Raw genomic sequence first — 17,963 nt, 5'->3', positions numbered from 1 at the left:
TTGCCCTTTCCCGTCCTCCCCCGAAACAGAAGCCCCCCACCCGTCTCCCACCCTCCTCCCCCGCCTTGTCCGTTGAGAACCTCCTGTCTAAACTCAAGCGGGTTGGGATCCCTTCCACCTCATCTTAGGAAAATGGGTTGGGAAATGGGGGGGGGGTGCCGGGGTGAGAGGTCCCAAAGGAAGACTGTTCCGTGGAGGGAGTGGTGGCCTCCTCCAGCTGCCTCCCCCTGCCCCCCCCAGTGCTGCCGGGCCCCCACGGTGTCTCCTGGTCTGGAGGACTGGAGACCTTAGGATAGCTGTAGGATCTGGCACGAGGAGAATGATGAACCCACCGCGGAGGGGGTCCTCAGTGCGCCCCGCCCCCAGCCGGGGAGCCCACACGCCCCGAAAGCTCGCGGGAGTATCTCACAAGATGGAGCTCAGAGGGGTCGAGGAACTTCTCCAAGGTCACACAGCTCTTAAGCGGAAGCGACAGCAACACCTTGATTCAAGATGTGTGATATCCCGCCACCGAGGGAGGCGACCGACCGACCGACACCCCGCCTCTGGCCCCCAAAGGGAGAAAACCCCAAATACATAAACCACAAGTGGCATCAGTGGGTGACGTCAAGCCCCACCCGTCCCCGCCGTTCCCCATTTCCTGGTCTCCCCCATGCGTGTGGGGGTCCCGCCCAGACCCCCGGGTCTCTGAGGAGCTTGCGGCGGGGATGTGGGAGTCCTCGCTGCTGGCAAATCCTTCCTGACGGCCCCCCTCCAGCCCCCCCTTTTGCCCTGGGCCCCGAGGAGCTGACCCGCCCTCAGACAGTCGCGGCCTTCGGCCTTCGTGCTTCATCTCGGTTCCTTGTGCTCCAATTTACCCTGCGGCTCTGGTGGGGGTGACCCCAAGGCCGGGGGAGGTGACCCGCTCTGTGCCCCGGGCCCCCAGCTGCCTCCCTCCCGTGTGGTGAGCTAAGCTCGCAGGGCTTGGGGGGCCCCCCGCCCGGCGGCTCTCGCAGCCCCTACGGCCCCGGCGACAGCGGGGTCTCAGAGGGTCAGCGTGGAGAGCTATAAATCAAAGAGGACCATAACCCAATCTGGAATGATCAGAGGGGCTGCTGTTAGGCGCTTTGTGTTGTTTGAAGGCTCGTAGCCGTGAGCGATTATTATGGTCACCGCCCCCGTCATTCTGGTTACTGACAACACGGTCGGTCTCCTTGGCTAATACGAGCGCTCGTTACCACACAGGTAGGTTTTAGGTCATTATTTAACAACGCGATATAGAGGAGCCTGGTAACAAGGGAGAGCGGGCCTTAAGCCCCACCTCTCCCCTGTAACCCCAAGCAGGAGAGCCGCCCCCCTCGCCACTCCCCTACGGGGGTCCCCAGGCGCCCCTGCTTCTCCGACACTTCCACTTCTCTGGGCTTGGAGCCAGAGGAAAAGTCCAGAGCAGAGCTTACCTTTCTGAGAATTTAGTTACTAGAAACGGGCCCTTGTCGTGTCACAGCACCGGGCCAGCCCTCTCTTTCCGCAGGTCCTGCCCCGAATCCGCACACAAGCCCCTCGACGTGGACATTATTTCCCCCATTTTGCAAGCTGAGGAAACCGACGCTCCACAGAGTGGGAGCCTTGCATCAGATCCCCGTGCAGGTGGTTGAGCCGGACTCGGGAACAGGTCTATCTGACTCCGGGCTCCGAGCCGTAATCAGTCAATCAGGGCAGAGAAGCCGAGACTGAAACTTCGGAGCTGAGAGGGTGGTGGCGGCGGGGGCCCTGGAGGAGCCTCTCGGGTCTAACCTGAGCTGTGCTGGGCTCCTTGTCCGGAAGCCTGAGGACCGACAGTCAGACGGGAAGGGGATGAGAAAGACACGAACACACTCCGAATAAAAAAAAAAGCTGAGCGGTGAAGGCCCGTACTGCCTACCCATCTGAAAAGCAAAACTTGCATCAAGAGTCACTTTGCTGCTGGGCCTTCCAGGAGGCTGGCCTGGGCTGACCGCACGGTCGGGTTGACTGACCTCCACCGAGCCTTCCTGGTGGGTGAGTCCCCGACTGATTCAGGGGGACAGAGGCCGAGAGAAAGAGTGCCAAGGGCATGACAGAGAGGCAGCTCTGCGGGGTGTGTGTGTGTGTGTCTGTGTGGACACAGGTGAGGGCTGAAGGGTCACAGTGGGGAGACCAGCCCAGAGGGGGACAGTGGGAACACAGAGGTGACGGCCTCCAGGGGACACTGAGCAAACTGCACACCGCCCTCCCCCCCCACTTCTGCAGAATCCCCAATCTGATTAGAAGCCTCTGGTCTGTCCCCTTGATCTCTCCCCCAGTGGAGAGTGGTTAGTCCTGAGACCTCCCTTAATGCTATTAGCTAAAGCTGCTTAGTTAGGTAGGACCGCGAGGGGCTGGGGCCCGGGAGAAAAGCCAACCACCTTCTTCCCTGGGGGATTTGGGGGAGGGGCAGAGACAGAAGTTCTTTCTTCCCAAAGACCCCAGGGCATCTTGTCCCTCCTGCAGGTCCCCAAACTCAGGGGACCCGCATAGGGCCGAGGGGCCCCTTCTCGATGCTCCATGTTGGGAATGGACCAGCTGAGCCCCGCCTCTCCCCTGTAACCCCAAGCAGGAAAGGCGACCCTCCTTGCCACTCCCTAGGGGGGTCCCCAGGCGGCCCTGCTTCTCCGTCACTTTACTTCTCTCTCCAGGGGCCCTCGGGTCTCAGGTCCCTGCCCCCCAGCCCCTGGCAGACCCTCTGATCTCTGTGTCCCTGGGGACCATGGGCTTTAAAAGGTTCGTGCAACTCTTGGAGTAGAAATCCCAGACGCCCCCAGACCCCACCCCAGATGCGGTAGAAGGGCGGTGGGGCAAGTCACGGCCCCCTGGCCCAGGGGTTGGGGGATGGGCAACGGGGGCCAGGAGACAGGCTCCCAGCCCCGCATGCTCCCCTCTCCCGTCTGGCCCCTCCCGGCCTCTGTTTCACTTGGTTTGACCTTTTCATCTTAGCTCATTTCCTGCTTCCCGACTGCTTCTTCTCCCTTCTTTCCAGTCCCCAGGCCACCAGGCTTCTGAGTCTCCCTGCCCCGCCACCTCTGTGGCCCATCCTTTTCCGTCTCGGTGTCGAGGAGGAGGCCGGTCCCTTTCCGTCTTTACTTCTGGGGATCAGGCCGGCTGCCTCACCCCATCTCCTGCTCTGGGCACTGCCGCCAGGCTCAGGCCCTGTGTCTTGCATTTTCTTGCTTCTCTCTCTGTCCTGTTCCTGTGCTCTTTCTCTCACCCAGGCTTCAGACCTGGAAGCTGAGCCCAGGCCCCCAGATCCCCGGCCTAGGTCCCCGCAGCCCCCTTCCACCCCTGCTCCCTCCCAAATCCCTCCCCGGGCAACCCCAGCCTCCTTCCTGCCATCTCATTCCTGTCAGCTGTGCCCTGGGGATCCCCTGCCTGGACATCCCCGATCCTTCCCTTTGCTCCCCCCACCCCCCCACCCCCCCCCAACAAGAAATCCCCTCCAGCAGGAGCCAGGCCAGCCAGAGGAAGTGAAAGTTCTCAGTCAAACGCTGATCTGGGACAAGTGGCAGCCTGACGGAGCAAACAGGGACCAGAGTGTGTCAGGACTTCGCCGGCTGGGGGGTGTCGCCACCCCCAGACTACCCCCCCATCCCAGTCCAGTCGCAGCCTCCACCTCCAGCCTCGTGGTGCTCACCCCAGTCCTAGTGAACCCTGACTTGAACTTCACTAAGCCCCCTGCCTGAACGAAGCCCCTCTCCCTGCCCCCGCCCTCCCCAGCCCTCCTCCTCCTCCTCCTCCTCCTCCTCCTCCTCCGGACGAGGGCTGGAGGAGAGAATCACCCCTCCCTGCGCCTCTCCAGCCTCCAAGAGCCCGCACCTGCCCTCCAGCACAGGGGCTGTCCGACTTCAGGCTTCTTGGACCTCATTTTTGGGAAGGATGCCAGGAGCGTGAGGAAGGGAGCCCGGCAGGCACACGGGGCAGAATCCCCCAACCCTGCCAGAGGCTTCGGTCCGGTCCACCCCAGCCCGGCTCAGGTGGGAGCACAGCCTTAACTCTCCCACCCTTGGGACCCCGAGGCCCACCCCCTGCTCCTCCATACCCCCGGGCTGTGATGCCCGCACCCCCAGTGTCCGGCCCCACCCTCAGCCCCTCCGATGGTGCGGTCAGCTCCGTACGGGCTGCTGTTTGTGTGGACGGCAGGGTGCAGGGATGCCCGAGCCCGTCCTTCCGCCGGCCCCAGCCTGACCTGACCCCATCCGTGCCAGGAGTCTCCTCTGCCCCGGCACGCGGACATCTGACCCCAGAAGTGCCCCACCTGGGGAGAGGAGACCAGCTGTCTTGATGAGGTCCCCACTTCTTTCCGCCCTGGCCCCCCAGCACCCGGCCCTGCGGCTGTCCCGCACCGGCCGCCTCCCGGGAGGCTTCTGCGAGGCCCCTGGGCTCTCACCCCCACCACTGCCCGCTCCTCCTTACGGACCCCCTTCCCGGCTGCTCCACAGCTGGACCCACAGCTGGGGTGGGGTGGGGGCGAGAAGGGCCGTCCCTCAGGCCAGCCCAGCCGCACACCTGCCACCAGAGTCCCTTACCTTGGAGCGGTGGCCGGCCGTCCCCTGCTACGTCTCCTGCTTCTTCTGGCGCACGCCTCGCCCAGCGGCCCTCGCTCATCACACGCGAGTTAGGGTTACTTAAAATGAGAGCGGGATCTCCAAGCTCCCAGGGGAGCCGATGTGGTTTTCAGACAATAGCATTAACCCTTCGGGGGCCAGTGGCACCGCGGCCCGCGCCCCCTCCGCCTCCGTGAGGGCTGTGGTAGGAGGGGTGTCTCTCCTTCAGTCCTCTGTATCCAGAGCTGCCTCTGGGGCTGGTGGCTCCTACAGTGTCAGGCCAACACAGAGACTCGTGAGGAGGCCACCTGTCCTCCGTTCTAGGCAAAGGGACCCTGAACTGTGGGGAAGTCCTTCCAGCTGTCTACCCTTCCCTAGATAAGTCAGTCCCCGTCTCAGGGAACTTTCTGTGCAGATAGAGCCCAGGCCTGGAAGAGAAGCCCCTCCCAACCTGGGACTGTTACCACCACCTGGTCCCCAAGTCCCCCTGGCTTCCAGGCCCCGGCTCTGCTCGAGCTCATGGAGGTTACAGTCCCCGAAATCTGGCGTTTTCCTTGAGTCTCGAGTATTAAATGATACAAATGGTTTACCCGATGTATTTTCTCTGAGGATTTTTAAGCACTTATGTCTCTGTCGTCTGGGAGTTTCGGAGTTCTGGAAAATGATGTTTTCTTTCCTCTATTAATATGACTGAAAGCCAGACAGCGAGAAGAACTTCCAGGTCAGGCAAAGACTGGACAGGAGGAAGTGACTGTGGGGGCATCAGATACCCTGCGGGGAAGGAGCAGGAGAAGGAAAGGGGTAGGGTTCCAGAATACACCGGGAGGGGTTGCGTTAGGCGCCTGACATCAGGAGACGCTTCTCAAGGGGAAACGAGGGCCTCTGCCTTTGAAGTCCCAGGGAATGAGCCCCCCTGGAGCCTGTGGGGCCTGGAGCCCACGTCTCCAGTCTCTGGCGGGGATGAAAAGGTTGACGGCTGTCGCTGGGGAATCAATATGATTTTCTTTTATTCCTCCCTGGCTCTGGGAGGCCAAGTGTCCCTCCCCACCTCATTACGCAGCCCCTCCCGGCCTCGAGCTGAAGGACGTGGGGAGGGAGAGCCATGGAATTCAATCCTGGGGGTTGTTTTCTGGTTAAATCAACCGAAGCTAACATGACAGAGAGGTGAGGGGGGAGAGGATGATTGATGGAGAGACAGGTCGCTGGGAGCCGCTGGCAGAGGGTCCTGGGGGGGACAGGATGCGTGTCCAGGTTGTTGGATGCAGGCCTAGCAAGGAGCAGGCAGGCCTGGTGCCCACGGGAGACGGAGCCTCAGCGAGGGGGCCGAGGTCGGCACTGAGATGTGGTCCCGGCGTTTCCCTCAGGTGCCCTTGGCCTTTCCTCCCCTGGGCAGGTGGTCCTGCCCTTACACATGTCACCTCACTCCATCTCCTTCATCTAAGGACTTGGCACCTGAACGAGGACCCGGAAGATGCCAAGGCCAGGCGGACGCGGGCAGGAAGAGCTTCCTCTCCACGAAGGCCCCGCCCATTCGAAGGAGCCGAGTCCAAGGCCTGGACCCCACGGCCTCTCAGAGCACCTGCTGCCTCCGAGAGTTCCCCCGGGAGGCAGCATCCGGGGGGCCTCCGGGGAGGGCGGCTCCTGGCTCCCAAGCTTGCCTGCCATGACCCCAGCTCCCAGGAAAGTCCCCCAAGTCGCTAACTTCAGTCCCTTCGGGAACCAGAGCAGCTGCTTCTGCGACACTTAGGGTTTTCACCTTCCCTCTAGTGCCTTGCACACTTCCCTGCCCATTTCCTCCCATATTCCCGTAAGCCCGATCAGAGCAGAGCCCCCACTCCCATTCACCAGGGGACAGGAGGCCAGGCGCTTGGCACCGACCCTGGCTCCCGGGTGGCACACTGGGCCTCCTGTTTCTTCCCCGAGACACAGGCAAAGGGCCCAGTGCCCTTGGGGATGGGTCCCCTAACCAAATGCAGCCCTTCGCTCTTGCGAGCATCTCTGATGTGTCCCACGGCCTGGCCGCGGGGCTGCCTCACCAAAGACTGCTGAGCAACTCACCCCAAAAGGACCCAACCGGCTCCCCCCGCTGAAGCCGATCCCACGGCCCCAGCTCACAACAGCCTCGACATATTTTACACCGCCTCAGGGCCCCCAACTTCATTGCCACTGATTTTAGTGGCCCGCTCCAGGCCACCTACATTTTCTCAACACAGTGACACAATCATGGGCACCAAGCGGGGTGAGGCGGAGACCGCTGAGGGCGGCCCTTCCCACTCTGGGCTGGAGCCGGCTCTGGGGGTTCCCCGGGAGTCCGCCCGGAGAGAGGAGTCTCCCCGGGGGGAGGAGGGGGGGCCTCGGCTCCCCGGCCACCCCCTAGAGCTTAGTGGCACAGGCTGGGGGCCAACCAGAGGGTGTTCACGTGAGCTTGGGGTCGAAGGTTCCCGTCCCAGTTAGTGACTTTTTCATACATGAGTAGCCAGCGTGAGCCTATGGACACTGTGTGACGCTTTGGATCAAGACCTCATCACCCCACGTGGGTCCTCTTAGGCCTCATGTGGGCCTCTGTGACCCTCTAACTTATGATAACGGGCGGACGGGAGACACAGGGTGGGCTCAGCCCCCGGAGGCCTGATCGAGGGGCTGCACAGCGTGCGGGGTCGGGGCTCAGAAGTGAGGAGTAGGAAGGAGGAGAGAAAAGGGATCTGGCCCCGGGGCCTGGCAGGCAGTGGAGGGCGGCAGGGGACGGGCGAGTTCAGGAGGGTCCATTGGCCAGTCCGGTTGTGACAGATGTGACTGAGACCGGACTCGGCGGGGGGAAGCGGGGGAAGGACACCCCTGAATAGAGGGATAAGGTCCCTGGTGCGACAGGGGAGGACTGGGGAGCCTCAGGAGCGGGAGAGGAGGCGGCGGCCGGGCAGGGGGAGGGGAGGCGGCGCGCGGGGGTGGAGCCCGTGGCTGTGGTGTCGGCGCAGACTCTTCAGGTCCCATTAGCAGCAATGGAAGGTGACATGTGGGATCGATACCAATCGAGGCAACAGACTCCCAGTAATGAACCCATTTCACTCACGCTCCCCACCCCCGCCGGCCGGCCCCGGACCCCCTCCCCAGAGAGCCTGCTCCCGGAACCGTCCCCGGGGCTGGGGCCCCCAGCGTGGTGAGGTGGGCGGGGTGGGGTGGGGGGGGGGTGGTGGTGATGTCCGGCTCTGTGAGGCTCGGGCCCACCCTGTGCCCCCCTGGGGCTGAACTCACGTCCCCAGCCCTGCGCATGTTTCCAAGGCGGAACCGGGGAAGCTCTGGAGTTTGTTGAGCCGCTCACCCCGTGGGCACAGGTGAAGGCGTCTCTGTGCTCCTGGCCCGTCCGTGCCTGCGTGTGGGCGTCTGCGTGTGTGGCTGTCTGTCTCGGCCGGCCGGCCTGCGTCTGTGTGTCTCCGAGGACCCGGGAAGTGGCCGCGTGTCTCCGTAGGCGTCTGCACGGCCGTGCGGTTTCACGCGTGGGTGTTTGCCAGGTTTTGTGTCACCGGTGTGTCCTCGCACGCCTGTCTCTGGGAACGTGGGTGTGTGAGCCTGGGTTCGCGAGTGTGTCCACGATTCTGTGGGTGTCTGCTCTGGACGTGCGGGTCACGCTTTGTTTCCGAGCGTCTGTGCGTGTGTACCCGTGTGTGTGTGTGTGTGTGTGTGCGTGCGCGCATGTGCGCCCCCCTCTTCGTCTCCTTGTACGAGTGGGCGGGTGCCGCCGCTCTCTAACCCTGCCCCCCAGCTTTGGCCCTTGGGCTGCACCTGAGGCCCAGCGGAGACTGAGTGGTCTCCCCGGACACGGGAGTTTCAGCACTGAAGCTGACCCGGCCCACGAAAACCAGGCCAGGGGTTCCTGCTTCGTCCAGGCCTGGACACCAGGAGGCTGGAGCGAAGGGCGGGGCAGGTGCCAGGGAGGGAGAACCGTGGGATGTGGGGGCTTGAAGGGGAAGCTGGAAAGGTCGAGGCGCCTGGCACTTGAACGTTAGAAGAATTAGAAAAATTAGAAAAAATTAGAAAAATTAGAAAAAAAAGCGCTCCCTCCCCCCTCCCCCACCCCCCACCCCCCCCCCCCCCCGTAGCGACTCAGAGATGGGCCGGAACAGGCCCGGTGGCCCCGGGGGATGGGCATGGGTGGAGTGGGGGCCGCGAGGCTGAGCTGGTTTATAGTGTCTTAGGGTCTCTGAGCTCCCCCGGGGAGGGTCCCAGTCATGGTTTTCACCGTGGAACTTCCGGGTCCCTCCCTCCATGCCTGGCACACAGTCTCTCTGAAGATCCTGTTGACTAACTCTAGCTTTGCACCTTCTTCGGAGGGTGCTAGCTGCCCTCCTCTGGGGGCCCTTTAGTCCCCTGGCTGCTCCTGTCCCCAGCCCCTGTCCCTCCTGTCCCTCCCACTGCTGTCCGGGCCGCACAGGGGAGCACGGCCACCGGCAAATCTCCTTCCTGCGCCAGTCTCTGCTCACACAGGACCGGGCTCCAGCCCAGGGGAGAGAGGTCCCCTGCTGTTTGATCTCAACGCAGTGCTTTTCAAATCGCCCTGACATTGGCCCTTTGGCACCTCGAGGTGTCTGGAGGGTTGTGCCAATAACCATGAAGACTTCATTGTCTTCAGAGGTCACGCAGGCTTTCATCTGTCTTATAAACCGAGCTCTCAGTGGAAGTTTTGAAGACGGAGCTCCAATGTTAAGAGTCTTTGCAGCCTGGTCCGCTCCTGACGTTTGCAGGTGCTTGTGCAGGAGAACGAACAGGCGACCGCCCCCCGCACCCCTGCTCAGGGGGGCACGCCTGGGGCACAGACTGCTCACCACTCCGTCATGTGGACAGGGGTCCCCGCGTGCCAGGAGCCCAGAGGGTGGGCTGGACGGAGGACATGGCTGCGGGTGGACACGTCCCCTTGGCCACAGACTCCAGACCCAGGCTCCGGTGGTCCTGCTTGCAAGTTACAATTTCTGTATCTGTATCCGTTGCCAGGCTGGTCTGTGACCTGAGCTCTGGAAGATGGTGCTCAAAATGACACTTGTCCAGGACCCTTCACTGCCTGCTCCCCTCTGGGCCTTGTCTTTTTGTCTTTTTTGTGTGGGTCTTTCTGTCTGGTCCTCAGATGGGTCTGTCTCTTCTGCAGAAGCCAGGAACTGTTGCTTCTCAGATGGGGGGCTCCCTGGGGGAGGGCTGTGAGCACCCTTCCCACGCTCCCCTTCCCCAGGCTGCCTGGGCCCTGGGGGCGGGGCACTGGGCTGGGTGAGGCTGAGGGGAGCAGGAGTTAGGAAGAGGGGCCCACACAGGGCTGCAGAGAGGGCACGGCCGACGGGGCGCTACCGCCGTTGAAGAGGCCCCCGAGGAGGCAGCGAGGGGGCAGAGGCGGGGCTCCCGAGACCTGGTGATGCCCAAAAGCCTGGCTAAGGAGTAGGGGGTTCCGGGTCGCAGTCGGGGGGCAGCGGGTGGGGTGACGGGAAGAGGAAACAGAGGCCGAAGCCCATGGATTCTATTTCCCCAGCTCCTTTCTGGACCTTGGAGCTCGGGACAGCCAACCTGCCCACTATCTGGAGCCAGTAGGGGCTTCTGGAGAGCAGACGATTCAGGGGCTAGAGGGAGCTCCATCCACCCCCCAACAAGCTAACCAAACTTTGTATCTTTATATATATATATATATATATATATATATATATATATATATATTTTCTGTGTTAAGGAGCCCTGTGTCAGGCTGATAGGAAAAACAAGAGGGAGAGAGAAGGGGAAGCCAGGAGAATGCAGAGCTCAAATGAGACCCGAGATAAAGCAATTACCTGATCAATACGGGTGAAATTGAGTAATCTAGCAGATCAATACTGTGGGCAGGAGGCTGGGACGGGGGGGTCCCCTGCCCTTCCCTGCTGCAGCCCCTGCCCACTCCTTGAAAATTCCTGAGTCTACCTCTGCATCTGGCCCCCCAGAGGATCACCCCCTGCCCCTCCGGCCGGCCCCCACCTGGGCTTAGGCTGCACCCTGGATCCTCCCTTCCCCTCGTTCCCCTCCCCTACTGCCCTCTCCTCCCCTCCCAAGCTGACCCCCTTAGCATCAGTCCTTCTAGGCTGCTGCCCGGGATGCCTCCCTCTCTTTCGCCAACTCCCCCTACTGGGGGCCACACCCCAGGCCAGCTGGGGAGCCAGCTGCCCGCATCTGTGTCCTGGGGACATCATTTAGGACTCCCTGAGGACAAGACCCAGGTTTACAGGGACCGAGGCTTCCCCACTGGCCAGACGGGACTGGAGGGAGCTGGGCCTCTGTCTTTGGACCTGACCTGACCTCTCCAGTGCTGAGCACCACCCAGCACTCCCGGTGCGCCAGGCCCAGGCTGAGCCCCACTCGGAGGTCAGGGCCGGGCCGGAGGAGCCCGGAGGAGGCCCCCCCCTGCTGCTGCTGCTGCTGTGCCTGCGGCTCCAAAGGTGGCTGTGAAGGTGCCGGCAGGGAAGAGCACCAGTCCATCCGGGGACTGCCCGGGGTCAGAAGGGGCACTCGAGGCTCTGGTTCTTTCCAGAAGGGGCGTGGGGAGAGTGGGAACTCCCCGAGTATTGTGGGAACACCTGAGTTCCTGCCTGCCCGGTCAGTACTGAAAATTCCCCGGGCCAGGAAAGTTGCAGCTTGCTGGGGAAGGCGGTGGCACCGTGGGGGGCGGCCTGCGTCTGCGGGGACCCCACCCAGGGGGAAGCTCCTGGTGGGTAAGGAGCATCTCTATTTGACTTTGAAAGCCCAGGACAGAGCCTGGCATGCGGCAGGCACTCAGGAAAGGCTAGTTGAATACATGCATGGCTACTGTCACCAGGCCGTCAGTTCATCATGTCAGCTTGTTTCCCGGGCCAAACCAGGAGTCCCCAGAGAGCGGGGACTTGCTGTCGGCACGCATGGGCCGCCACGTGTTTTGTGGGTGAACAACTGACTGCGCCGTGTGGCCTGGAGGTTGTTCCAGAAGAGCCCCCTGCATTCTTGATCCCTGATTCCACAAGTCCCCTTAGGGACATCAGGGAGCTCTTTGAAGCCACCCCGTTGCCCTCCTTCCAGCTTCTAGGCTCTGTGTGTCACGGCTGAGAGGCAGGGGGTGGGGGGAGCGGTGCACGGACTCTGGGGTCGGAAGTTCAGGCTGAGTCCTGGTTTGGCTCCTCGACGGCAGAGTCGACCTTGGGCAACTCACTTGACTTCCTTGACCTCTGCTTCCTTCGTCTGCAAAATGGGGACAATCAGAAGTACTTTCTGCAGGGGGCAAGTCTGTGGATTTGGACAAGACGGTGCTGGTTATTTTCGACACGGGGGTCGGGTGGAGCCGGGCAGCAGAAGGCCAGAGCTTGAACAAGCACGGATGCAGACGCTTTCCAGCCGGGCCGGGAGCAGGACAGTGAACAGACCTCGTTACCTGTGGTGGCACGAATGGAGAGCAACACCACCGGCCCGTTTCCCCTCCCCTTTCCTTCCGCCAGTTGCCAAGAGGACAAACGTCACACAAAGACGACACAGCTCAAAACACCAGGTGAGGCCGGCTGCCCACCCTCTCACCTGTTTATGTCACTTGGGGGGATGGGGGAGGGGAAGCAATTCTTAACGACACACGGAACTTTGGGTCCTGCCCGGCGACCGCTGGACCCCTGGTTCAACGCTGTTCTCTGCCTCCTGGAGGGAGCCCCAGAGGAGGGGAGGTGAGCTGGCGCTGGCCTTGCCCCCACAGCCCCCCCCCCCCCCGCCGCTGTTTTCCTGGCTAGGACATGGGCAGGTTACAGAACCTGCCTGTGCCTCAGTTTCCTTATTTTGTGGAGACCGAATGATGCACACAAAGCACTTAGTACTCAACATCATTTGTTGTAAAGATTTTATTTTGAAGTCATCTCCACGCCCAACGTGGGGCTCGAACTCACAACCCCGGGGTCAAGAGTGGCACCTTGCCTCCTCCCTACCCCTCTCTGGTGAGGTCCCTGCAGGGCTCCAGGGGCGAGGCCCTGTGCCTCCCTGCTGGTTAGCTCTCTGGGACCAAGGTTGGTTGCAGACCAGCCTTTGGATAGAAGTTGGCCGGGACGGGCACCTGCCAGCCGAGGCGAGGGGCGGCGACGCGGGCCCGAGGCCTGGGCTTCTTGTCCAGGCTCAGTCCAGTGTCCGGGCTGCATCCCACCCCGTCGTCTGCCCGGACGCGTCCCCGCATCCTGAGGCCTGCGGTCGGAGGCCCCGGGCACCGCTCCTCCGGGTCGGCTCGTCTGCGCTGGCGAAGGGTTCCATCTTCCATCTTCCTCCCTCCCTGGTCGGCAGGCAGCCCGGCCCCTGGAGCCTGTCTGACCAGAGCCTCCTGGGCTCCAGACTGGCCCGACAGTGGAGAAACACCAAGGCCGGGGTCCCCCCACAACTTCCTTCCGTGTGTTCATTCTTGCCTCAGAGATCCGAGGCAAGGGCCGGGGAAAGTTGGGGATTCGGAGTCCGGAAACCTGTTTAAATGGCTGGGACAGGTCACCCGTGCCGGGTCTCCTTTCTCTCATCTGCAAACCAGGGATCCTCTCGAGGGGCCAAAGGGGGACGAGAAGGCACTCAGCCCTGCAGAGGAGAGGAGCGTGAAGACAGAGCCGCACCTCAATGAGGAGACATCCGGTCTCATTAAAAGAGTGATTTTGGGGGGTGCCTGGCTGGCTCAGTGGGTGCCACTCTTGACCCCGGGGTTGTGAGTTCGAGCCCCACGTTGGGCGTGGAGATGACTTCAAAATAAAATCTTTACAACAAATGATGTTGAGTACTAAGTGCTTTGTGTGCATCATTCGGTCTCCACAAAATAGGGAAACTGAGGCACAGGCAGGTTCTGTAACCTGCCCATGTCCTAGTCAGGAAAACGGCGGGGGGGGGGGGGGCGGCTGTGGGGGCAAGGCCAGCGCCAGCTCACCTCCCCTCCTCTGGGGCTCAGCACAGCTGGCCACAGGACCACGACTGGGAGGGGATGCCGGAGTGGGGGCTGTCTACACAGCAGGCCTTCTGGGGATTTTTAGCTGCCTTCTTGCACACCCTTAAAAATTTCTTTCTGTAGGTTCGGGGGCAAGTGAGTGAGGCTGGAATGTGTGAGTCAATCCTGGCCAAAGGGGCGCGAAGGGAAAGACCCCGCTGGGCTGTTTAGGGAGCAGCCTTAGTGGGAGGGGTCTCGGTTCATTTTCCTCCGGCACACGTTCCACGTGGGCGTGAGTTTGCAGCACACACGTGGGTGCCCCGGGGAGAGGCAGGTTTGCAGGGAGGGGGGCTCAGCTGCAGGGAGACGAGACAGAGCATGAAGAGGCAGGGGGAGAGGGAGCCGCAGGGCACAGCGCCTTCCGCACGGGGACTCCTCCGGGCCCGGAAGCTCGTCACAGAGACACCGTATGCCGCCGAGTGCCGCTGTCCCCTCGTCCCCTAGCCTGTCCTTGTATCCCAGGCCTGTGTCCCCTACCCCAGGCGAACACCCCTCGTGCGTCTCTTGCTTCCCGTCTGTCCAACAAACGCTTGTCAAGCATCCTCAGGGTTTGGCAACGTGCCGGCCGCTGGCTTCTCCACCATGCTGTCAGCGGCCAGACCAACGGCACCGGTGGCAGCGCGAGGCCGTGGTTCAGAGGCCGGCATGGGGGCAACGGGACGCCTCAGGGGAGCCAGGGAAGGGCCCCTGTCGGCGACGGCGTGCGAGTGGAATTCTGAGGGATGAGAGGTCACCGGCCAGGGGGAGGGGAGGAAAAGAGGGTGTCCTCGGTCAGCAGGGCCGAGAGGCTGAGCGCACGGGTGGGGCTCACACGGGGACCGCACCAGTTGACAGCGCGACTCGGTGTCCCCTCGGCACGATGGGAGCCAGCGGCACCTGCCTCACAGGGTGTTTAAAGGAGCCGACGCCAGGAGGCCCGGCTCGGGGCGACTGCTCTGGTTACAACGCAGGCTTTGTGCGGGGCTGCGCGTGGGACAGGGAGGTGACCGGGAGCCCGCCCACCTGAGGGGCTGAGCCCTCCCTTCCCCCTCCCGCCGCCTTGCCCCGCTCACCTCTCTCTCTGCTCGGCATCTAGCAATCCCACAGTTCTGTGCACGAGGCGGCGACGCAGGACGGATCGACCGTGTTCTGACCGGCTGCCTGGCTCCCAGCTCCGGGGTCTGCTCGCACACTCATTCCCAGCCTGAGCGGGCTGCTTCTCGGCCTCGAGCAGCCACCTTCGTCACTGTCCCTTCCCCTGCTCTCCGTGGGCAGGGGTGCCAGCAGGCTCGGGGGTGGGGGGTGGGGGGGAGGCTCTCGAGGCCGGGACTGCCACGCTCGGCGGCAGGCCCCGACTCCTGTTAGACACGGGGTGTGGCCGCGGCCGGCCCGGGAGAACGTGAGCCCTCCAGGCCCCTCCTGAGACCTCCTGCGATCCGCCCTGGCTCTGCGGGCCAGCCTCGGCACCTCCTCCATCCGGGCCTTCCCGACCCACAGGACCCTCTCGCGGAAGTCAAACCCAACACCTGGCTGGGCTTCTGCGAACGTGGGGAGCTCTGGGGGGGGGGGGGGGGACGAGATTAGAGGGCGTGGCACCATTTTTTCAGGCGGTGTGGCAGGACATTCGACATCCCACGGGCTCCCCTCCTGCCTCCGGATGGTCATCTTCCGCTGGTTTCCCCGGAACCGGAGCCAGCTTGCCGCGGAACCACAACCTAACAAAACCGCCTTCACGGAGGTACAACCGCAAGCCACGGGATTCACCCCTACGGAGCGACCGCCGTCCTGCGGGCTTTATCAGATCGTCGTGCGAGTCCCGCCGCCAACTGCAGAGCGCTCCTGTCCCTCTGGGAACGCGCGAGGGGTCACAGTCACGCTGCCCTCCTCGCAGCCGCTCAGCCAGGCTGCGTCTCCGGACTCGCCTCTCCCGGATGCTTCGTAGAAACGGAATCGCACAGCACAGCCCGTGGCCTACGGGGCCGGCTTCGCCGTGCACTTCTTCCCTTTTTTTAAAGTAAGCTTTAGGCCCGACGTGGGGCCTGAACTCGCGACCGCGAGATCCAGAACCGGAGGCTCCACCGGCTGAGCCGGCCGGCACCCCTGCCACAGACTCTCACCGGACCCTCCAAACAATCCCGAGGTCAAAATTCCCCCCACGAACTCGTGTCCCCGGCGTCAGCTGTCCTTTGGCTGCAGCCGCTGCCGCCGGGGTCTCAACAGCCCCCGAGGCGGTTAAAAGACCTGCCCGTCACCGCGCTGGCACCCCGTGAGGACGCGTGGGGCAGGGAGGGTGAGCGGGCGCGGCTCTGCCACGACCGCCCCGGCGCGTCAACACCACCGACACCCCGCAGGCGTTACTTAAAAGTATTTTTTTATTTAACTTTAATTTCTGAGGTAAAATACTTTTTCTCTTTCAACTTCCATAACAAAATACAGAGCTATCAGATACCCCTGGAAAAAATATGTATATTATACATATATTTCTATAACATTACATCATATATATATATAATATATATGCAAAAATTTGAAGACTTTATAGAAAGAGGAACGTCTAAAAGGCACTGCACGATGGAGGCGGTTACTTACACGTACGCACACTTGCACGCTGGTTCTGCTGCAGCCACGCCTAGAAGTCCTCCCCCACGCGTGAGCGCCTCACTCCCAGATCCCTGCCTCGCCATTCTGTAACTCAAAGGATGCTTAGCTATGTCGGAGCGAATGAGCCGTGACTCCCCCCACCCCACCAAAACGAAGAAGAGAACTGCTCACGAAAGAATGGGTCACAAATTTTCTTCTAAGCAAATTTAAAACGTATGTTCCATCACCCTTTACAAAATGTATAAACATAATTATGGAATAAATTAAAAAAAAACAAAACAAAAAACAAGGGACATACAGCCAACTGACTACCCGCTTGGTGAGAAGTGATGTACTTCGACTACTTTTTAATGCTTCGCAGGGTCTCTTGGCCCACAGAGGACTAGGGCGCGGCGTCTCCCTGCCGGCTGGCGAGCTGGGTTTAACGCAGTGCAGCTTGAAAACTGGGGTGAAGGGACCTGGTGGATCGCTTGCTACGCACCCAGCCATCCTTTAAAAAAGAAGGAGCTCAGCAGCGCCGGATGCCCTTGGGAGACCACTACTGTTCCCTCTATAGTCAGAAAAGCAAACTGTCTGCATCAACAAGTTCTCCACTGATGAAATTCCAAGACGTAGATCCGCAAAGTCTGAAAGGTTTGGCGCAGCGAAACGTGGGGGGAACGGGAGAAACAGGCCCGGTCTCGTCCCCCTTTCCCCGCCTGCTGCGGGACAGGGATGAAATGCCGCGCAAAGAGCTAGGACTGGCTTTGTGCCGGGCCAGGGAGACAGGTGCCGGCCGGAATGGGTCCCCCGGGGTGAGGAGGCACCTCCCACCCCACTGCCCCGGGGAAATGTCATGTCGATGACTTCCCCATTCCCGGTCCCCTTCCTGAGCAAGTCTGGCTCTGTAGAAGGGCCCTTCCCGACGCCAGGCCGCGCACAGTGCAGATCAACCAACGATTTACCAGAGGAATGGCAGCCAAAGAAAACAGTAAACACCAAACAATTTCTTAAAGCCAAAAAACATTTCTCATGGAGTTGAACGTTTTTCGAGTGTGTTTTTTCAAGTGTAAAAGCGGTGACTTTTTGTTCACACAGAAGCAGCATCTAGGAATTAAATCTGGCACTTGGGTTCCAGGGGTTTCCAGGTATGCATCACGGATTTTCCTCCCTCTTATTTTAAAGGCCTCGAGTTTCTATTCCTGAGTTCATACCGACACGTGCTGGCCCCCCCCTCTCGTGGACAGGGAGGGGGGCCGGCCAGCCACCCTGGTTAGATTGGGCAATGCCACGCAGAGATCCTTCCTCCACCTGCCTGGGCTTGCTTTCTGATCCGAGGTAAGAGGTGCAGAGAAAGAAACGGACAAAAACATAACCAACCCCAAGGAGGCTGAACGGGGAGCCCTCTGCAGCCTGACCAAAGCCTGAGTTGATAGACCACTCTCCTGAGCCCTTCCTAGGGAAAGACAAGTCACTATTTGGAAATCTGAACGAGGACACCTGCCAGAGAACAGCACGATGGACTCAAGACATCCCAAGCCACCTACCAACCCACTCACCTGCTCTGACCTTCCCCCGCCCCTCCCGCATGCACTCTTTTAAAAAAGACCCTCCCCCCCATTAAAAGACAACCTTTGAATGCTTCTTAGTATACAGTTTCCTCAGGCTAAGGTGCAGTCAGGGATCTCGCCACTTCCTAGACGGCGTCCCCGTGCCGCTCCCTGCCTCCACCGGATAGGGAGTCATCTCTCTCCCTGCCTCCTGGACGCCGGGCAGACGTGAGCCGGTCCGGCATCTCGGCACACCTCGCAGTCACGCGTGTGCGCACGCGGGTGGCTGTGGCTTCTCTCTGCCCCCAGTCAGGTCTCTCTCGC

This window comes from Panthera tigris, chromosome F3 (assembly GCF_018350195.1).
Source record: "Panthera tigris isolate Pti1 chromosome F3, P.tigris_Pti1_mat1.1, whole genome shotgun sequence".
In the NCBI taxonomy this organism is placed as follows: domain Eukaryota; kingdom Metazoa; phylum Chordata; class Mammalia; order Carnivora; family Felidae; genus Panthera; species Panthera tigris.
The sequence above is the reverse complement of the archived record's forward strand: the minus strand, read 5'-3'. Positions refer to the sequence as shown.